This window comes from Dendrobates tinctorius, unplaced genomic scaffold (assembly GCF_039654945.1).
Source record: "Dendrobates tinctorius isolate UK_male_01 unplaced genomic scaffold, ASM3965494v1 ptg000075l, whole genome shotgun sequence".
Taxonomy (NCBI): domain Eukaryota; kingdom Metazoa; phylum Chordata; class Amphibia; order Anura; family Dendrobatidae; genus Dendrobates; species Dendrobates tinctorius.
The window spans coordinates 56,545,628-56,564,828 of NW_027361743.1; positions in this window are offsets into that span (position 1 = coordinate 56,545,628).

Sequence of the window (19,201 nt, forward strand, 5' to 3'; positions counted from 1 at the left end):
CAGGTCATACCACAGCTCTTGGGCAGTGGATGATGCAAAAGAGAGTATACAGACAGGACACCGTGGGATCACAGTTGATTCTTTATGTGAGGCAAAACATTTCACTCCCTGTTTTTAAGCAATGCTTTACCCCACAGAAAGAAGCAGCTGCGATCCCATTCAGTAATGACTGTATGGTCTCTTTTGCTTCCTCCCCTGCCCAGGAGCTGTGGTATGATCAGACATGTCCCTGCATGGTCATTACACAGTACACAGCAGGGCACATTTATAAGATTATCTCAGCACAGGAACTTTTTTTTAACACATCCAATTGTAGAACTTCTTATTAGTCAAAGATCTATTGATTAAAATTAACTTTGGGTTGTGGGATCCCAGCATGCTGAATGCCATCCAATCCTCCACTACAGCATTTGAATAAAAATGGCAGCCACAAGGCAATGATAGGTCTTCCTTAATGATAAATGTGTCAGAAATAACAGAATAAATTTAATTCACATGCTGTAGAATATTTTTTATTTCTATTGTGGAATTTTATTCCAATTTTTGCTATTGCTTTTCAGTGCAGATTATACCACTTTAATTCAGAGTGGTAAAATCTGCAGAAAATCTCTATGAAAAATGTCATGTCATGAAAAAGATTGTATATTGGCTGGTTAACAAAGAAATGTAAATGTTGTCCTGCCAGCCATTTTAACTAACATGAGACTTAGTACATGTACCAAAGTAAAATAAAATTGTAAAAAGCAAATGAATTTCTATAATGAAAGGTTAGCCCCTCAAGATACTTCTGGTAAGGATGTAAGGAAAAATGTTGGAAAGCAAACACATTTTCATACACATTAATCCCTATTGAAAAAACTTTAGAATTTTTTTTGAAGTGCTGCTATCTTATAAAAAAAAGAAAAAAAAGTGTGAGACCATCAACAGTTTTTTCAACTGGGGGTCTCCACCAATCTTAATCCAGCCTTGTTTATGAGTTAAAACCAAGAGTGAAACTAACCACCTTTTCATGTCTATTTTCTACTCATGGTTTTGGCTTACATATTACTAATGCAAAACACTGACCAATATACGAAGATGTGAAAGTGACCAAGTAGCTGATTCACTCAGGCATAATTTTCAGCATTATGTATTTTTCCTACAACACAAAATTTGCAAATCTGAAGAATGCTCATTTCTTGACATACCGTATACTGTAGGCAGGCTTGGACTGGCCCACAGGAGAACAGGAGAATTCTCCGGTGGGCCCCTTTGCAAGATTGGGCCACCACCCTCTTTTATAACCAGTACTTGGCACAATGCATGTGAATCTCTATGTACAGACAAAGGCAGAATCTTATTCTTTTAACAATCTACCCAGTTCCTTGTAATATAAATTTGTGATTGAGAATAATGTCACATTTGCATGTAGCTGAAAAGTGGGGCTCTTCACATATACTTGTATTTTTACGGACTCATCACTCTACATAAAATAATGGAGGCATGTCTGATTTTGATGCGAGTCACTGACCAAACTTGCCAATGCAAGTCTATGGGTGCGTGAAAACACTGGACAGTACTTAAATGCCATCTGTGTGCTGTATGTTGTTCATAGAATTATTACGCTAAGTGCTCACGTTGCAGAAATGCTGCGGAAATGTCTGCAGCAATTCTGCAACTCCCTGCCGCAGGTAAAACGCATGTGGAATTCGCATGCGTTTTCTTGCAAAACAAGCATTTTTAGCTTGCAGAATGCTTGCGCATTCCAAGTGATTTGAAGCATCGCTTGGAAAAGTCATTGGCAGGTTGGTCACACTTGTCAAGCATAGTGCTTGACAAGTGTGACCAACTTTTTACTATTGATGCTGCCTATGCAGCATCAATAGTAAAAGATAGAATGATAAAAATAATGAAAAAAATAAAAAATATGGATATACTTACCCTCTGATGGCCCCCAGAATCCTCCCTCCTTTCAGCAACGCTGCCAGCATCTTCTGTTCCCAGGGATGCTTTGCGCGAAGGACCTTTGTGACATCACGCTCGCAAGACCGTGACATCATTTCAGGTGATTCACACAATACATCCCTGGGAACGGAAGATGCTGGCAGCGTGGCTGAGAGGCGGGAGGATTCCAGGGGCCATCAGAAGGTGAGTATATCCCTATTTTTTATTTTAATTCTATTTTTTACAGGAATATGGTACCAACGGCCTGGTGGAGGCTCTCCTCTCCTCCAGACCCTGGGTACCATCCGCACATGAAGCGCTCACTTTACGCATGGTGAGCATAGCCACCTGAGTAAAGTGAGCATTTCAATGCAATCCTATGGCGGGGGAATCACCGCTTTTCCGCAGAAATAATGGACATGCTGCAGATTTGACTGCTATGCGATTCCGCAGCGGTAAAATCCGCAGCATGGGCACAGCAACTGCGGTATCCCATAGGATTCCATGGTGATGTGTTTTATTAGTATTTTTTAAGCGTTTCCATTGCGCCAAAAATGCGGCGGAAACGCATAGAAAACGAAACGTGGGCACACAGCCAAAATATCACTTTATAATGACTTCATGATTTTTCTGAAAAAGGTGGACATGGTCCAACCGAGTGTGTCCATTTGCAGTGTCGAATTTTATAAATTGATATGATTGAAATCTGTCTTATCAGAAAATCGATCTGTCGTGCGTTGAAATTTATCTGACCATCACCATGTTTGTAGTATCTAAACAACACCTAAAAGACAACTCCATTATCTGAAATAAAAAGGTTATATGTTAGGATGATCATAACAGATGAGGAAGACAAGAATATCTGTGAGTGTTGATAGCCAACTGATCAGACTAATTTCATCATCTCGAGGCAAAGGCGGGTATTCCTGGATAAGTAATATAATGTATGCACTGAGCAAATATAGTAATATCAATAGATGTTGCAAAAAATTAGATGGCATGATGAGGTGTAGATTCTAGAAATGAATAATAAATACAGAAATAGTGAAATACTCTATCAGTTGATAAGATGAAAATATAACAGACTATTTAAATAAACCTATATCAGAATAACAAGCCATATCATAGAAAATTATGATATATTCATAATCTTCTATGCATAAAACTCATAGTTTTACAGACGATAACAAAACTCTGTTATCAGCATAGTTAATCATACAGGAAAACTCCATATAGTGCTAGCAAACAGTGTCATACACAAAGAGTAATCGTTAACCCTCTAAAAGAGTTTTGAAACCACAGGCATATCCAAAATAAACGCATGTATCAGGGCAACATTACTCATTGTGAAACGTGCGTCTCGTGTGGTTGGTTTCTGGACCTTTACACTTTAAATAATATTGCCCTGATACATGTGTAGATACTGATACTACTATTTACTCAGTGTGTACATTATATGATTTGTCATGAATACCCACCTTTGTCTGTATTACCCTGTCTTATTTTGTGTTTTAAGATTTCCTATCAATGTTTTTCAATAAGTATCAATAAAGACTTTTTTCAAACTTTCTAAAAAGCCCCTTATCTCTAGGTGTTTATTTCTGATATGCTTTTTGTTATGGAAAATTAATGATTGAGGATATTGGTGTATTTAATTTCATCATCTGCAACATCAGTTTGATTGGTCAAAAATAAGTTCGGGTAAACCCAGCTTAAAGGGAATCTGTCTGTAGGATTTAAAAAAAAAAAAAATATTTGTTTTCACATGTAGCACGTTCAAAGACAAATACTGCAATAAATTTACCAGAGCCTGTCAGTCGAGCAGGAGGTGGCGGCTTTGGGCTGGAAATAGAGCTGGAGTGACAGAGGCATGATAATTGCTTCCACGTGACAAAAGCACTTCAGACTCATTTTCGTATCCAATCAAACGTTGATTTACCAGGAATGGAGGCACAAACCGACCACAAATGTATTGCTGGACTTGTCATTGAAAGAGCTGCATGTTGATAGAAATAGTTTGGGGATTGAAATCCTGCGGACAGATTCCTTTAAGCTGTAATTGATGAATAAATAAAATATTTGGTAAAATGTAATTTTTACAAGGAATTACAATTATTTGCTATAACTGGAAATCCATCTTTGAGAGTAATCATATTAGCTTACTTGAAACCTGGATACACTCAAAATGTACCGTATATTTTTTAAAATTTGCTTTGTCACATGCAAAAAATCAAGTATATATCATTTTTAATCCATATTTTAATCAATAATTTAGCCTTTCCAACACACCCGGCTCTGACACATATCATGAGCAGAAAAGAACCAAGAAGAATAATAAAGTTAAGCTACTACATTGCTTGTGTATGTAAAAAGTTAAGTTTCAATTTTCCACTCACCTTATATCGGTTCTGTGGGATCACTAAATACATATTGGATTGCATAATCCTGCAATATTTTCTCAGTTTGAGTCTGATGTGGGAGAGTCCGGGTTCAAGGTCATAAAAACTCTGCCAACAGTTATCTTTAAACTATGCTTTCTACTCTGCCTTATGACTGTCTCTAATTACAGAAGATTTTTATCAGGCGTGGGAGTGGGGTACATACTGTGTCCAACTGCTCCCAGAGTTTCTAACTTCAATACATGATAACATATGAAAAAGAGGGTGCGCCGCAATAATGATCATAGTGAAAATCAGTGTTACATCATGTATAATATCAAGCAATGCAGGAAAAAAAGATAGAAGAAAATACGTAATCGATGAGCACGCCTAAACGCTGAATAAAAGTATACATTTTTATTGAACACCATAGAGAACACTCTGAAAAATATTTAAAAGATATAGAAAATTACAAAAATGACGCCCATTAGGTCAACAATAGACCAGACTATTGCTAGTATATACAATGTGCAGATGTCCAGAGGAAATGATAGTTATATGAGACTAGATTAAGGCCCGATGCTATCGCATCGAGAGGATAGTGACACACCTCTTGCCATGTTAACCCTCAATACACACACACCTCCTCAACACACACTCCTCTCACCTTTCACCATCTCCACTCACATCCACTCACTCTTTCACTCCACATACGACCCTTTCTCTCACTCCATCTCTCATACTCACACTGTCATCGTCGCTGCTCCATGATCCCCGACATCTTCTTCCGCCGAAGCCATCCTGGATCCCGACGTTGTCCACGCCGGCGACATGTTCTTGCGGCCATGCCATCTTGAGTATTCTGAAATCCTGCGAGTGGACATTAGTGGAGATAGTGAAAGGTGAGAGGAGTGTGTGTTGAGGAGTGGTGTGTTGAGGGTTAACATGGCAAGAGGTGTGCAGTGACGTCACCAGTTACAACTGGACGGAAGTTGTTACAACCCGGAAGCTGCTTAGCGCATTTATTAAAGTAGATTAAGGCCCGATGCTATCGCATCGAGAGGATAGTGACACACCTCTTGCCATGTTAACCCTCAACACACACTCCTCCTGAACACACCACACCGCCTCAACACACACTCCTCTCACCTTTCACCATCTCCACTCACGTCCACTCACTCTTTCACTCCACATACGACCCCTTCTCTCACTCCGTCTCTCATACTCACACCGTCATCGTCGCTGCTCCACGATCCCAGACATCTTCTTCCACCGGCGCCATCCTAAATCCCGACGTTGTCCACGCCGGCGACATGTTCTTGCGGCCACGCCATCTTGAGTATTCTAAAATCCTGCGACTGGACGTTAGTGGAGATAGTGAAAGGTGACAGGAGTGTGTGTTGAGGAGGAGTGGTGTGTTGAGGGTTAACATGGCAAGAGGTGTGCTGTGACATCACCAGTTACAACTGGACGTAAGTTGTTACAACCTGGAAGCTGCTTAGCGCATTTATTATAGTAGATAGATGTATCACACCTATGTTTTTATGTGGATAAGATATTTACATAGTGAGCCTCAAGAAGGACAGTATTACTGATGTATGTAAAGTGCTATTGAAATAATAGTACTCTATTAATAAATAAAAAATTAATTATTATTACCTAAGTTATGTAGGTATGTGTTAGCTATGTAGTTGAAATCTACGTATGTTTGCCTAAATTTTTTTTTTTTTGCCTTTTTTTTTTAATCTATATATACCTATACCTATGTATATTTTTATGGATTTAAATATGTCTATGACATATATGTGAAAGAGATAATTAGTGTAAGATATATCTATCTGCTTAAAATATTTATATATATAACATATATCAAGCTATGTATAGAAGTCTTAGAAGTCTATTATCTATATCTATTTAGAATGTAACTATTATTTATATATCTATCAATTCCAGGACCTACTTAAATAGTTTAAAGTAAGACATTTTTGTAAACGACATTTCTAGTGAAGATTTTTGGGCTATTAGGTAGCAATTGTCCTTGAAGTGGTGTATCCACCACTTTGACCCTAACGTTGCTGCGTTGCTTTACTCGGGAGAATGCAACATACAATTGTCCATGGGCAAATACAGGTTCGGGCAAAAAAATTCCAACTCGATTGAGGGTCTGTCCTTGGGATTTGTTAATGGTCATAGCAAAAGCAGGTTTTAGAGGAAACTGTCGACGTTTTAATTTAAAAGGTAACCCAGTTTCTGAAGGACACAAATCGATGCGTGGAATAAACACAATGTCTCCTTCAGCTGAGCCAGTAATCACTTTAGCCTGTATGATGTTGCGGAGTAAGGCAATGACAATGAGGCGAGTGCCATTGCAGAGACCTTTCTTGGTGTTTAGGTTTCTTAATAGCATCACAATGGTGCCAATTTTAAGTTTTAAGAGATGTGATGGCATTCCTGATGGTGTCAGAGAGTTTAAAAATTCAACTGGGTAGTTTTCACATTCCTCTGCCTCATCAGCATCGACAGAATCATCACTTGTATATACAGTATAATCACCACTAATGCGATCCATTACTTTACAGTTCAGAAAATCGACGTCATCATTTTTCGGACATAGTATAGCATGTGATGCAGCAGTGTTGAGGCTTTGTTGGTCATTAACATCAATGCAAATATGGTCTCCAAAGATCTCGGTTACTATAGAGCCAGTGCAAAGCATGTCTGGAGGAATTTCAATGACATCCTCTCCAAGGTTATGTTCATTAGACAGCTCACCATTTCCAAGTTTAAGCAACCAAGTGCTGTATTCAGGATCAGTGGAGCGCATGTTGTTGATTAGCGGTAGTCTGGTAAAATGTTGCCAATGTTCTGAATATTTAATGCAGGAATCTACAATGTCTATTCTTGTTCCATGAGCGATGACGGGAAGACATTGTCTGAAGTCTCCTCCAAGAACAATAACTTTACCTCCAAATGGTGTTTTATTTTTTTCAGCAACATTTGTTGTCATGATGTCACGTAGAAGTCTATCTATCACATTCAATGCATGTTTTTGGACCATAGTGCACTCATCAATAATAAAAAGTTTTGTACTCTGTAAATGTTTTCCTGCATTTGTATCGTTTTTAATCCTGGAAACAGATGTTTCGTTGATCAGAATAGGTATGCCATATAGAGAGTGGATTGTTCGGCCTCCTTGTATCAAGTTAGATGCTATTCCTGTAGTTGCTGCAGGTGACACAATTTCTCCTTGTCCTCTTAAATGATGTGTAAGTAGATGGTATAGGTAGGTCTTTCCACTGCCACCAGGTCCATCGAGAAAAAAGCACTTTGGTATTAAACTGCTATTTTGTAAAGCTTCAGTAATGACATCATAGGCAAAAAGTTGCTCCTGATTAAGAGTTTCTTTCATCTCTGCAGCTTTTTTTAACTCATAATCCTTATGTTTAAGGAGTTAAGGATGTTTTAAGGAGTTTAAGGATGTTTTCCTTGTTTAAGGAGTTGTTTAATATTTTTTGCTGGGCGTGGTAAATTATAATCAGCAAAAGTTTTTCCATGGACTATGAGGACATCTTGGACATCTTTCATAGCATATCCTTCACAATCGATACATTCTTCAGTGTTGCTGTGGTATGTATGACAATAGTCTTGTAAAAAATGGTCCTTAAATTCATTCCACAATTCAAGTGGATTACTGGGGGGGCCAAAAATACAGATATAAGCAAACATGTCTCTAAGTTGTGAAGGCATGTTAAGAATGCAAGCATCTGTTAAAGTATGTCTCCAGATGCTATCATTGAATAATAATCCAAGTGCTAACGCAGCATCCTTAAAGGTTTCATGCATAACTCCATTGACGGTTTTAATGCTGTCAAAACTGGTAGCAGCTTTTACATGCAGTAACAACAAATGTAAATAATAGCGTTCTTGGTCTTTCAAACTAACAGTGTACATTCTTCCAATAACTGTGAGACCCCCTCGTTTTCTTTGTTCCCATGTGCCTTGTTTCCAAACGTAGTGTTCTGGAATTTCGTGGTAGAAATAGTTATGTGCATTGTGGTCGATCTTATTAAGGTTGAAATACGCCATAAGTGTAGAATTGGAATTGAGCTTTTGATGGATGTTGTCTGCAGAGTCATTCTCATGAAAATAGAGTGGTTGAGAATTAGGCAGATGTACGGCTAGGCGAATGATGGCATGAGATTGTTTATGCATAGGAAAAGCAAATATCCGCCATGCAGCCTCAGGTGCACTAACATATCTGGTATCCGTAAATTGGTGTGTTTCATCATGTTGGATGTTATTTTGGGAAATTTCAAGGTTGGCTTTGTCATGTCCTTTGTAAACGTATTTAAATAAATATTTTACACTTTGAATGGAAGCACATATTTCTACATTAATATGGCACTTGTATTTGGTGAGTAAAAATGGGTTATATGGAACTACCCATGAATTGTCAATCGTCTTAGAATGGTGTTCATATGTTTTGCCAATGGGTCTGCGGTAAGTGGGATAGCCATCCTTTTCTTTGATGGTATATGGTTGGTTTTGTTTTGGGAAACCTTTGCTACACTTTCCAAGATCCATACAGGGAGAATTAGGATTGTGTTCTCCACAGGGACCATGAATCATGTGTTGAAGAACAATGTTATGGAGCTGAGGGTAGATTGTTTCATCAGGTATTTCAGCCCAGACTATATTGTCTATGTCCGCCTCAGTCCGTAATTTAGACAGGCTGTCAAGAATAATTAAAATATGAGCGTGTGGGAGACCACGCTTCTGAAATTCAATGACATGGACCATTGCAGTGACGTTTCCAAATAATCCACTGCTAATGTCTTTTAAGAGGGATTCCAGTTTAATTTTAAAGACACGTGCAACCAAGTCTGGTCTGTGTTCAACACGCTGCCACGGTTCTAAATGTGTAGTAATCTCATTCCACTTAGGACTACATGTCATGGTGATAAATAGATCTGGTCGACCATACTTTGTAACAATAGCCATAGCATCCTGATAGCGCTGCTGCATGTTTCTTGGACTGCCTTCAAAAGAAGATGGTAAAATGACGGTTTTCCCAATAGGGATGCCCTTTTGAACCGATTTTTTGAGTAGATGTTCTTGAAGGAGGCAGTAATCCTCCACTTTTAAATCTTTTTGGTGTTTGCGGATGTAATGTAGGCGATTAGCTTCGATTTTGACATAAGCATCTACTAAATATTGCTGTGTTAGCTTACCACCATTGAGGAGTGGATTAAAGTAATTTCTGACAGATAACATATAGCAATAGTATTGGAGTTGAGTGATCCTCCTCGAACTTTTGCCTTGTTGTTTGAGTCCATCATGCCATCCTTGGTCACCATAAGGGAAAAATATTGGATAGAGGAGGGCATCCAAATTGCTATGGAGAATACTAATTTGTTGTGTTTTTGGAGCTAAAGGGTTATGGGGATCAGGTTTTAAATGAATTAATATGTCTCTATTGAAAGGTGGCTCACCATTGTCATTTTGAAACACGACTGCTACTTCACTGACAGTGGGATTATTGTAGCGTCGAGGGTCTTGAATACAAACTTGTTTAATAGCCATAGTGATGTTTGGCATGACAGTTCCGTTTTGTAGAGATTTAATTTTTTCTTGTTCTTCCACATCACGTAACATTTGATAAGCTTCCACAAAAGGATTAATAGTTTGGATTTGAAGGGCAATAATGTTCATCAATGTAGGATGCATTTTTGATTTTCTTTACATCGTAAGCGTTGTTCGTTTGCGGTAGTGGTATCGAGAATGTAAAGTTGGGCAAATGCGCGTTGCTGGTCATCTGAGGGATGTAGTGTTCCAGTTCTATGATAGATCTGGCCATGTATGCGGAAACAGTATGGGCCATATCCAGGAGGTGGTGAAATATTTGCACCCATGGAGGCAAAAGCAAAGGAACTGTTAATACTTCGAATATTATCCATGAAATTTTTGCTAAATTCACTTTGCCCTTTCAGCAAACGTGTAAAGACATCAGGATATTGTAGTATGGGTACATGGACTTTACCCTTCTGACAGCAGAGCGTAAAGTTGTTATCAGAAGGTATCTCTGCTACAAAATGCAAAGCTTCGCAATGCTCACATACATGGATCATGTCACCACAGCTGTGTTCGGTAATACTATTTTCATCATTAGTGAAAATGTGAGGTTGTAGTAGAAGTGCATGTCCAACCGATGGGGTGCGCCTAGTTTTGAGACCAACGTATATTTGTCTTGGTTGCACTTTCTGCGGGCTAACTGCAGCTTGTATGTGAAGAAACTGTGCGTTGGTATTGACTAATGGTGGTATTGATAGGGCAGAAACAGATTGCTGATTAGTTATGTCAGTGAACGGCATATAGGATGAAGTGTGGTAGTAACTTGTTCCACATGCTGATGTGGAAGCATCCTGTTGTGAGTCTGCTAATAATGATGAGGAAGAAGCCGTCTGTTGTTGGCGGTGATGGCGTGTAGAGGCTTCTTCAGCCAATGTAATAGATTTAGAGTTAGGGGATTCGTGTGTGAGACGACGGCGTTTATAAGCCTTAATCTTGTCAAGTCGATGCTGTTTTTCCTCAGGAGTCTCATTAGCACGGCGTTGTTTTTGTCGTAGTGCTAAAGCTGCTTTCCTTTCACTGGCATTGGCATACTGTGCATCGGTATTGAATGGTGGTATTGATAGGGCAGAAACAGATTGCTGATTAGTTATGTCAGTGAACGGCATATGGGATGAAGTGTAGCAGTAAATTGTTCCACATGCTGATGTGGAAGCATCCTGTTGTGAGTCTAATAATAATGATGAGGAAGAGGCCGTCTGTTGTCGGCGGTGACGACGTGCAGAGGCTTCTTCAGCCAATCTTATGGATTTAGAGTTAGGGGATTCATGTGTGAGGCGACGGCGTTTATAAGCCTTAATCTTCTCAAGGCGATGGTGTTTTTCCTCAGGAGTCTCATTAGCACGGCGTTGTTTTTGTCATAGTGCTAAAGCTGCTTTCCTTTCACTGGCATTGGCATACTTTTTGTTATGACTCATGTTGGCACAGGTAAAGGAGTCTATTTGGCAGTTATCTGGCAGTGAAGAAGGCGTCCTGGAGTATTGTAGAGTAAACAGATACTAATTGACCCTGTAGTTGCCCAGCAGTAGTTATGAAGTGGTAGTGGCAAATTGGCCCTGTAGTTAGACACAGGCAGAGGAGCAAGGCAGCAGTAGTTATGGCGGTAGAGGCAAATTGGCCCTGTAATTAGACACAGGCAGTGAACAGTCAGAGGAGCAAGGCAGCAGTACTTATGGCGGTAGAGGCAAATTGGCCCTGTAATTAGACACCGGCAGAGGAGCAAGGCAGCAGTAGTTATGGCGGTATTGGCAAATTGGCCCTGTAATTAGACACCAGCAGAGGAGCAATGCAGCAGTAGTTATGGCGGTAGAGGCAAATTGATCCTGTAATTAGACACCGGCAGAGGAGCAAGGCAGCAGTAGTTATGGCGGTAGAGGCAAATTGGCCCTGTAATTAGACACCGGCAGAGGAGCAAGGCAGCAGTAGTTATGGCGGTAGAGGCAAATTGGCCCTGTAATTAGACACCGGCAGAGGAGCAATGCAGCAGTAGTTATGGTGGTAGAGGCAAATTAGCCCTGTAATTAGACACTGGCAGAGGAGCAAGGCAGCAGTAGTTATGGCGGTATAGGCAAATTGGCCCTGTAATTAGACACCGGCAGAGGAGCAATGCAGCAGTAGTTATGGCGGTAGAGGCAAATTAGCCCTGTAATTAGACACCGGCAGAGGAGCAAGGCAGCAGTAGTTATGGCAGTAGAGGCAAATTAGCCCTGTAATTAGACACCGGCAGAGGAGCAAGGCAGCAGTAGTTATGGCGGTAGAGGCAAATTAGCCCTGTAATTAGACACCGGCAGAGGAGCAAGGCAGCAGTAGTTATGGCGGTAGAGGCAAATTGGCCCTGTAATTAGACACCGGCAGAGGAGCAAGGCAGCAGTAGTTATGGCGGTAGAGGCAAATTGGCCTTGTAATTAGACACCGGCAGTAAACAGGCAGATGACCAAAGCAGCAGTAGTTATAGCGATAGAGGCAAATTGGCCCTGTAATTAGACACCGGCAGAGGACAAAGGCAGTAGTTATGGCGGTATAGGCAAATTGGCCCTGTAATTAGACACCGGCAGAGGAGCAATGCAGCAGTAGTTATGGCGGTAGAGGCAAATTAGCCCTGTAATTAGACACCGGCAGAGTAGCAAGGTAGCAATAGTTATGGCAGTACAGGCAAATTGGTCCAGTAATTAGACACCGGCAGTAAACAGGCATAGGACCAAGGCAGCAGTAGTTATGGTGGTACAGGCAATGCCAAGCGTCCACACAGCAAGTCGGCGTGAGGTAAATGACGCAATTTCACGAATGCAAGACGCTATCTTGAATATCGCGGGACTTCACGAAATCCAAGATGGCGTCCCGCAAGAACATGTCGCTGGCATGGGCGACATCGGGATCCAAAATGGCGTCGGCGTAATCTCGCGAGATTTCGCCGACGCCATCTTTTTGGATCCCGATGTCATCCACGCCAGCGACATGTTGCGGCGACGCCATCTTGAATATCGCGGGATTTCACGAAATCCAAGATGACGTCCCGCAAGAACATGTCGGCGGCCTGGAGAACGTCTGGATCCTGGATCGCCGCGGCGGAGGAAGATGTCGGGGCAGCGACGATGACGGTGTGAGTATGAGAAACGGAGTGAGAGAAAGGAACGTATGTGGAGTGAAAGAGTGAGTGGACATGAGTGGAGGTGAAAGGTGAGAGGAGTGTGTGTTGAGGCGGAGTGGTGTGTTGAGGGTTAACATGTGCGTGTGTGTGGTGACGTCACCGGTTACAACTGGACGGAAGTTGTTACAACCGGAAGCTGGTTAGGGCATTTATTATTATAGATTCCAATCAAGAGGAAATACATCCTCATTAGACAGTGTAAAAACTATAAACAGAGCAGCAAACTCCCTGTAACGTCAGATGTATAAACCAAGGGACATGTATATAAGCATAAGAAGAGAGGTGCTGGTATTAGTAAACAGTCAGAGGAGAGGGGAACATTCAGATAAAGAAGAATTAGACCTTTACAAACCCTAGTGGAGGCTCAAAGCTGAGGTCGCTTGGGAGTCATGGCTAGCCAAAACTCACAAGTATAAAGGGACATCCAAAATAGCAATGCAAAAGCGCTATCAAGTAGCGAGGGTGTAAGAAGATGATACCCAACTTCCATACACTTGTGAAAGGTTTGTATGAACAGCAGAAGTTTTGTAAACATCATATACAGTTATATACAGTAGATAAGTATTCTCGTCCCTGATAATAGTGGTATTTTGATAAATAATAACATGGGGGTAAACCTAAACAGTATTTTTACAATACGATACACTTTATTGATCCCGAGGGAAATTATGATATTACAGTGGCGTTGCAAACAGAATTCCAAACATCACAACCTTACAAACAGCATTACATAAAGTAATTCCTAGACACAGATCTTTCACATGACTAGCCACAGTACGTAATAAACAAATTTGTATAAGTGCAGGTACTTAAATCTTAAATTTCTGTTCATTGCTATTAGTGCACCAGCCATAGGTCATTGTCGTCTTTCACCCTTAGGAAATTTTTATATGTCCCCATAGCAGTAGGCACAAGCGATTTCCTGAATTTCTCCTTCTTGCACTTTAGTAGGATTAGACAGCTGCTGAATGTGCTCTTTTGCTTCAAGAACAGCCCGTATAGTGGGTGTGTATTATTGTTCATTATAGCCCAACACTTCTTCTGAATCCTATCTTCCACTATCTCCTCAAAAGAGTCAATATGGAGGCCAACAGCCGCGCTTGCCTTCTTGATAAGTTTGTTGAGCTTATTAGCGTCAGCTACTCGCACACTACTGCCCCGACAAATTATTGCAAAAAAGATGACGCTTGCCACAACGGACTGGTAAAACATTTCGAGCATTTTACTGCACACATTGAACAACCTGAGCTTCCATAGAAAGTACAGTCTGCTCATTCCCTTCTTGTAAACCTTCTCCGTATGACACCTCCAATCTAGTTTGCTGCCAAATATTGGCAGATCTCAACCATCTCCACCTCCTGGCTAGCAGTAGTGATCGGTAAGTAATCATCCTTTTTCCTTCTATAACTCACCACTATCTCCTTGGTTTTCTTCACATTTAGTTCTAGACAGTTAGTCTGGCACCAATCCACATAGTCAGAAACCACCCTTCTATATTCCTCCTCCCCCCGGCCACCCACAAAGCCCCCTGCAATCACTGAGTCATCTGAGAATTTTTGAAAGTGACATAGATTTGATTTATACTGAAAGTCAGCTGTATACAATGTGAAGAGGAAGGGCGACAGCACTGTACCCTGAGGGGCTCCAACACTGCTCCGTACACTGCCAGATACAACCTCGACCATCCTTACAAACTGCGCCCTGTCCATCAGGTAGTCGCTTATCCAGTTCATTATCCCCTCTTCTACCGCCATATCAGTATACTTATTTCGTAGTAAGTGCAGCTGTAAGGTATTGAAATCACTTGAGAAGTCAAAGAACATGGCTCTCACTGCCGTTCTCTCATTGTCCAAGAATGAATGTACTGTATGCAGCAGAGATTCTACCACATCATCCACCTCCAATCTCTGCTGGTACGCAAACTGTAGGGGGGTCAGTGTAGGCCCTCACCCTCAGGCACAAGTAGGCAAGTACTATTCTCTCCAATGACTTCGTAGCATGCGACGTTAAGGCCACTGGACGATAGTCGTGTAGGGAAGTCAGAAAAGTGATTTTGGGAACCGGCACCAGGCAGGTGGTCTTCCACAGCATTGGCACTCTCTGTAATTGTAGGCTCCTGTTAAACAGGAGTTGGAAGACATTACCCAGTTGGTTTGCACACACACTGAGGACTGTGGACTGAGGCTATTAGGCCCAGCTGCTTTGCCAATAACTAGTTTACTAAATTGTTTCCTCACATCGCTTGGGGAGACAGAGAAAGCAGACCATTTATCCCCCAATGTCAATGCTGAAGATCATTCCCCTGCTCCAGCCCCCATTCCTGATGATGCTGCGCATGTGTAGGTGAATCTGTTGAAAATCTAATCAATTTCATTAGCCATGGGAAGATCCACTTCCCCACGCTCCAGCCTTGCCTTAAACCCAGTTAACTGCTTCATGTCCGACCACACCTCCATGGAATTGTTGTATAACAATTTATTTTCTTATTTAATTCAGAACACCTCACAGGCATTCTTAATTTTCCCTTTTGAGTCCCTTTGTATCAATTTCAGTTTCTTTGTATTCTTCATTTTAAATGCCAGTTTTTTCTTGTTTAGTAAGTATTTCAATCCTTTTGCAATCCAAGGATTGTTATTTGCATAACATCGAATCTTTTTAACTGGTACTACAGTATTAGGCGTCGGGTTTCTGTCGCTGCACAGCAGAAATCCCAAGCCTTGCCTTCGGTGGTCTCCCATTCCTCTCCGGCCACAGAGAAGCCTGCTCAGCAGACTGGTCATTCCCAGCGCTCTGCTCAGACCAGCTTTGTGGGTTTGGTTTCTGCTGCCACCTCTGGTCCAACTATAGCAACGCATGTTGTTCTGCAGCGAACAACTCCAGGGACTAAGTCCTCCTTTCGGTCCACTGAGCATGCCCGTGGGATGATGTCCCATTGGAGATCAGAGGTCACATGCTCAGGTCCTTCTCCAGCTCAGATTGGACCACCAGAAAGGTCCCGGAAGGACACTGCTATAAAAGGCTTGCATGGCCACTCGGCAATGCGCAAGTATAGACTCAAATACTTATGGGGTGTATGATGATGATGCATGTATCTGGTGACTGACTCCTTATGAAACCCCTACCCTTGGTTGTGTTTGTTGTTAGGGTTCAGCTGTTATAGCCAGCACCTGTCAGTGGCTACTGTATACGCCACAGTGCAGTCCAGCCTTCTGCACACTAGCGTCCAATGGTGTCGCCCACTGCAGGGCACTATCGTACCATGGCAAGTGACAGCCATGCTTGTGCAATGCCTTGCGCAACCTGCGCTTATCTGGCCCAATCCTGGGCAATTAGTGGCGTCCCTAACACTAATATCAAAACAGCTAACATAGAAAAAATTCAAAAAAACTCACACAACAAGATATGGCCTTACCAAAACCCTGTCTGATGACAAATGGACATATAGAAGGATGCAGCTGGCCTCCACTAATAGAGGCAAGGGGCAGCTCAGGTGCAAACTACTGATAAAAACAACCACCCCACACCTAACAAACCATGGTGGGGTTGGCTGCCTAGTAGGAAAAATGCACATAGATAAGGCTTGCACAGGACGTCAGTCACACATATACAAGTGTGATGCAAAGTGTCTGGCTTGCAACCTATTAATGACGCCCATAGTATTATCAGGCGGGCTATCACTGGTCCCCACTGATGGTGGCGGGTGACGGTGGGCACTGGTCCGAGTGGCACTGCTCCATTTGCATGTCTCTGCACAGCTCCACACTCTCTTGCTTGGCTTTACATGGCTCTGCACTCTCTGGCTTGGCTTTACACGGCTCTGCTTTCTCTGCACAGCAGTTCCTGTCTGTCTCTCTCATTGGGTGCAGCACTGCCTGTTACTGCCCCGGAATTCTCTTGGGGGAAAGGCAGGGCACATCGCTCACTGTTCTCCCGGCTGCCCTCTGCACTCCAGTCCGCCAGCGCCAGGCTCCGCCGCTTTGCTCGCTTTTTCCCTTTATCCTGCCAATGCTGCACTCTTTTCAGCTTCCCCCGCCCTCCTGTCACTTGAGCAAGTTCCGTCTCCCTCAAGCTTCCCCCAGACTGCAGGGGAAGCTCCCCCTCCCTAATCCTTCCTCCCGGGGACAGAGGATGCAGCCTCTCAAGTTCTGGATCCAGCATGCAGGTACCTGCGGTCCACCTCCCTAGAAGTACAAAATTTATATAATCAGTTAATCTCCCGACAATATAATTTACATCATCATGCTCTCCCCTGTCGCATATCACCACCCAGTCTGTGAGGTCAAAGCAGTCTTGCAGGGCCTCCTCAGCTGCTGGAGACCACCTCCGGATTTGTTTTATAGTCGCTGGTTGTTTGCTGACAACTGGTTGATAAGATGGACACAATAGTATGAGGTTGTGGTCAAATTTCCCCAGGGGGGTAGTGCAGACGATGAATAGGCGTCTAACATTTGCATAGAGGAGATCCAATATACTGTTGTCCCTTGTTGCACATTTAACATATTGATAGAACTTTGGAAGAGCCTTTGAGATCATAACTCTGTTAAAATCCCCAGAGATTACAATTAATGAGTTTGGGTGCTTTGTCTGAAGGTGAGCCAACACCCCTGACAACGCTTCCTCAGCTGCCTCTTGGCTTGCGGATGGAGGTATATACACATGACTACTGCTATGCAAATGGAGAATTCTCTAGGTAGATTGTAAGGCCTAAGGCCACCGGCTAAGAGTTCAATATTTTGAATGCAGTGACTTTCCTTAACAGTAATATGCTGCTGATTACACCATCTGTTATTAATGTATAATATCACCCCACCATCCTTATTCTTGCCACACTTAGGTTTGTTTCTATCAGCCCGGACCATGTGAAACCCTGGAATCGAGACACTTGAATCAGGGACCTCCTTATGTATCCAGGTTTCTGTAAAGACTGCATTTCTTAATCTCCATCTGGGTTTTACACAGAGTTAGCAGTTCATCCGTCTTATTTCACAGCGAGCATACATTACCCATGATAATTGATGGTACTGCTGGTTTAAACCTTCTTCTCTCGAACTTCAACTTTTTACCTTCTCTGCAGCCTCTGAAAGGTCTCCACACTTCATGAGGAACATGTATGGCCACAGGTATGGCCATTTTTTAAATGACTGAGCTCAAAGCCAACTTAACTATGAAATTAATAAAGTCCAGTAAAAGTTTTGTGCTGCTTCACTCGTCGGTAGGCAAACAAACAAGATTGGATCTTATGTAGTCTGACAAACTAATAACAGCTCAGAACGTGTGTAGGCTGCAGTCTCATAACCACCAGGCGTAGGCGTGTTCACAGACATGCTTTACTTTCATACAGGATGTTACAAAGCTACAAGTTTTAAAAAAAAAAAAATAGTCTAATTTATATGGATACATTTTATTAACTCATGACAAATAACGTCCCCGAAACTTATTCTATTAACTTCCACTGTTACCTTTTGTTCACCGTCACATTTTTGCTAACATGGGTGTACTACTTCCCCTACATCTAGGTGGGTGCATAAGAGAATATAGGTAGTATTGTAATATTTCTCTTTGTCACTGGGTAGGCATGTTGGCCGAAGTAGCAAAAGTGGACTATTCCGTTAGCAAAAAGGGAGATATAAGGGCACCAATTCTTTAGCTTGTGTTCAGTGTCTATGACCCCATGTTACTTTAACAACCTCTCACACAGATTTCATCTGGGTGGTTCAATGACAAAAATATAAGTACTACTTTTAAGGAGAAAATGAAATACCAGCAGTCACCCGATCTGATGGTAAATCAGTCCATATTTATTTCTTTTTCATCCTGGACAACAACCTAAAGTGTTGTAGTGCCAATAGTGCAGGAGTTTCAAAGGCCGGCATCACACACAATAAAAAAATCGGTCCGATTTTTACGGAGAAACATCGGACAAATGTTTCATGAACAGTGATCCGTCTGTCATCTGAATTTCCTGCGATGATCCGATTTTATTCGCATGTAAGCGTCCGTTTGACATCCGTCTGGAGATATTTTCTCGGAGGCTTGCAAAATGGACAAATAACGGTTTTTAGGCCTGAAACTAATTTAAATCATCATCCAGCCCTATATTTATGGGCTCTACAACAGGTGGGAG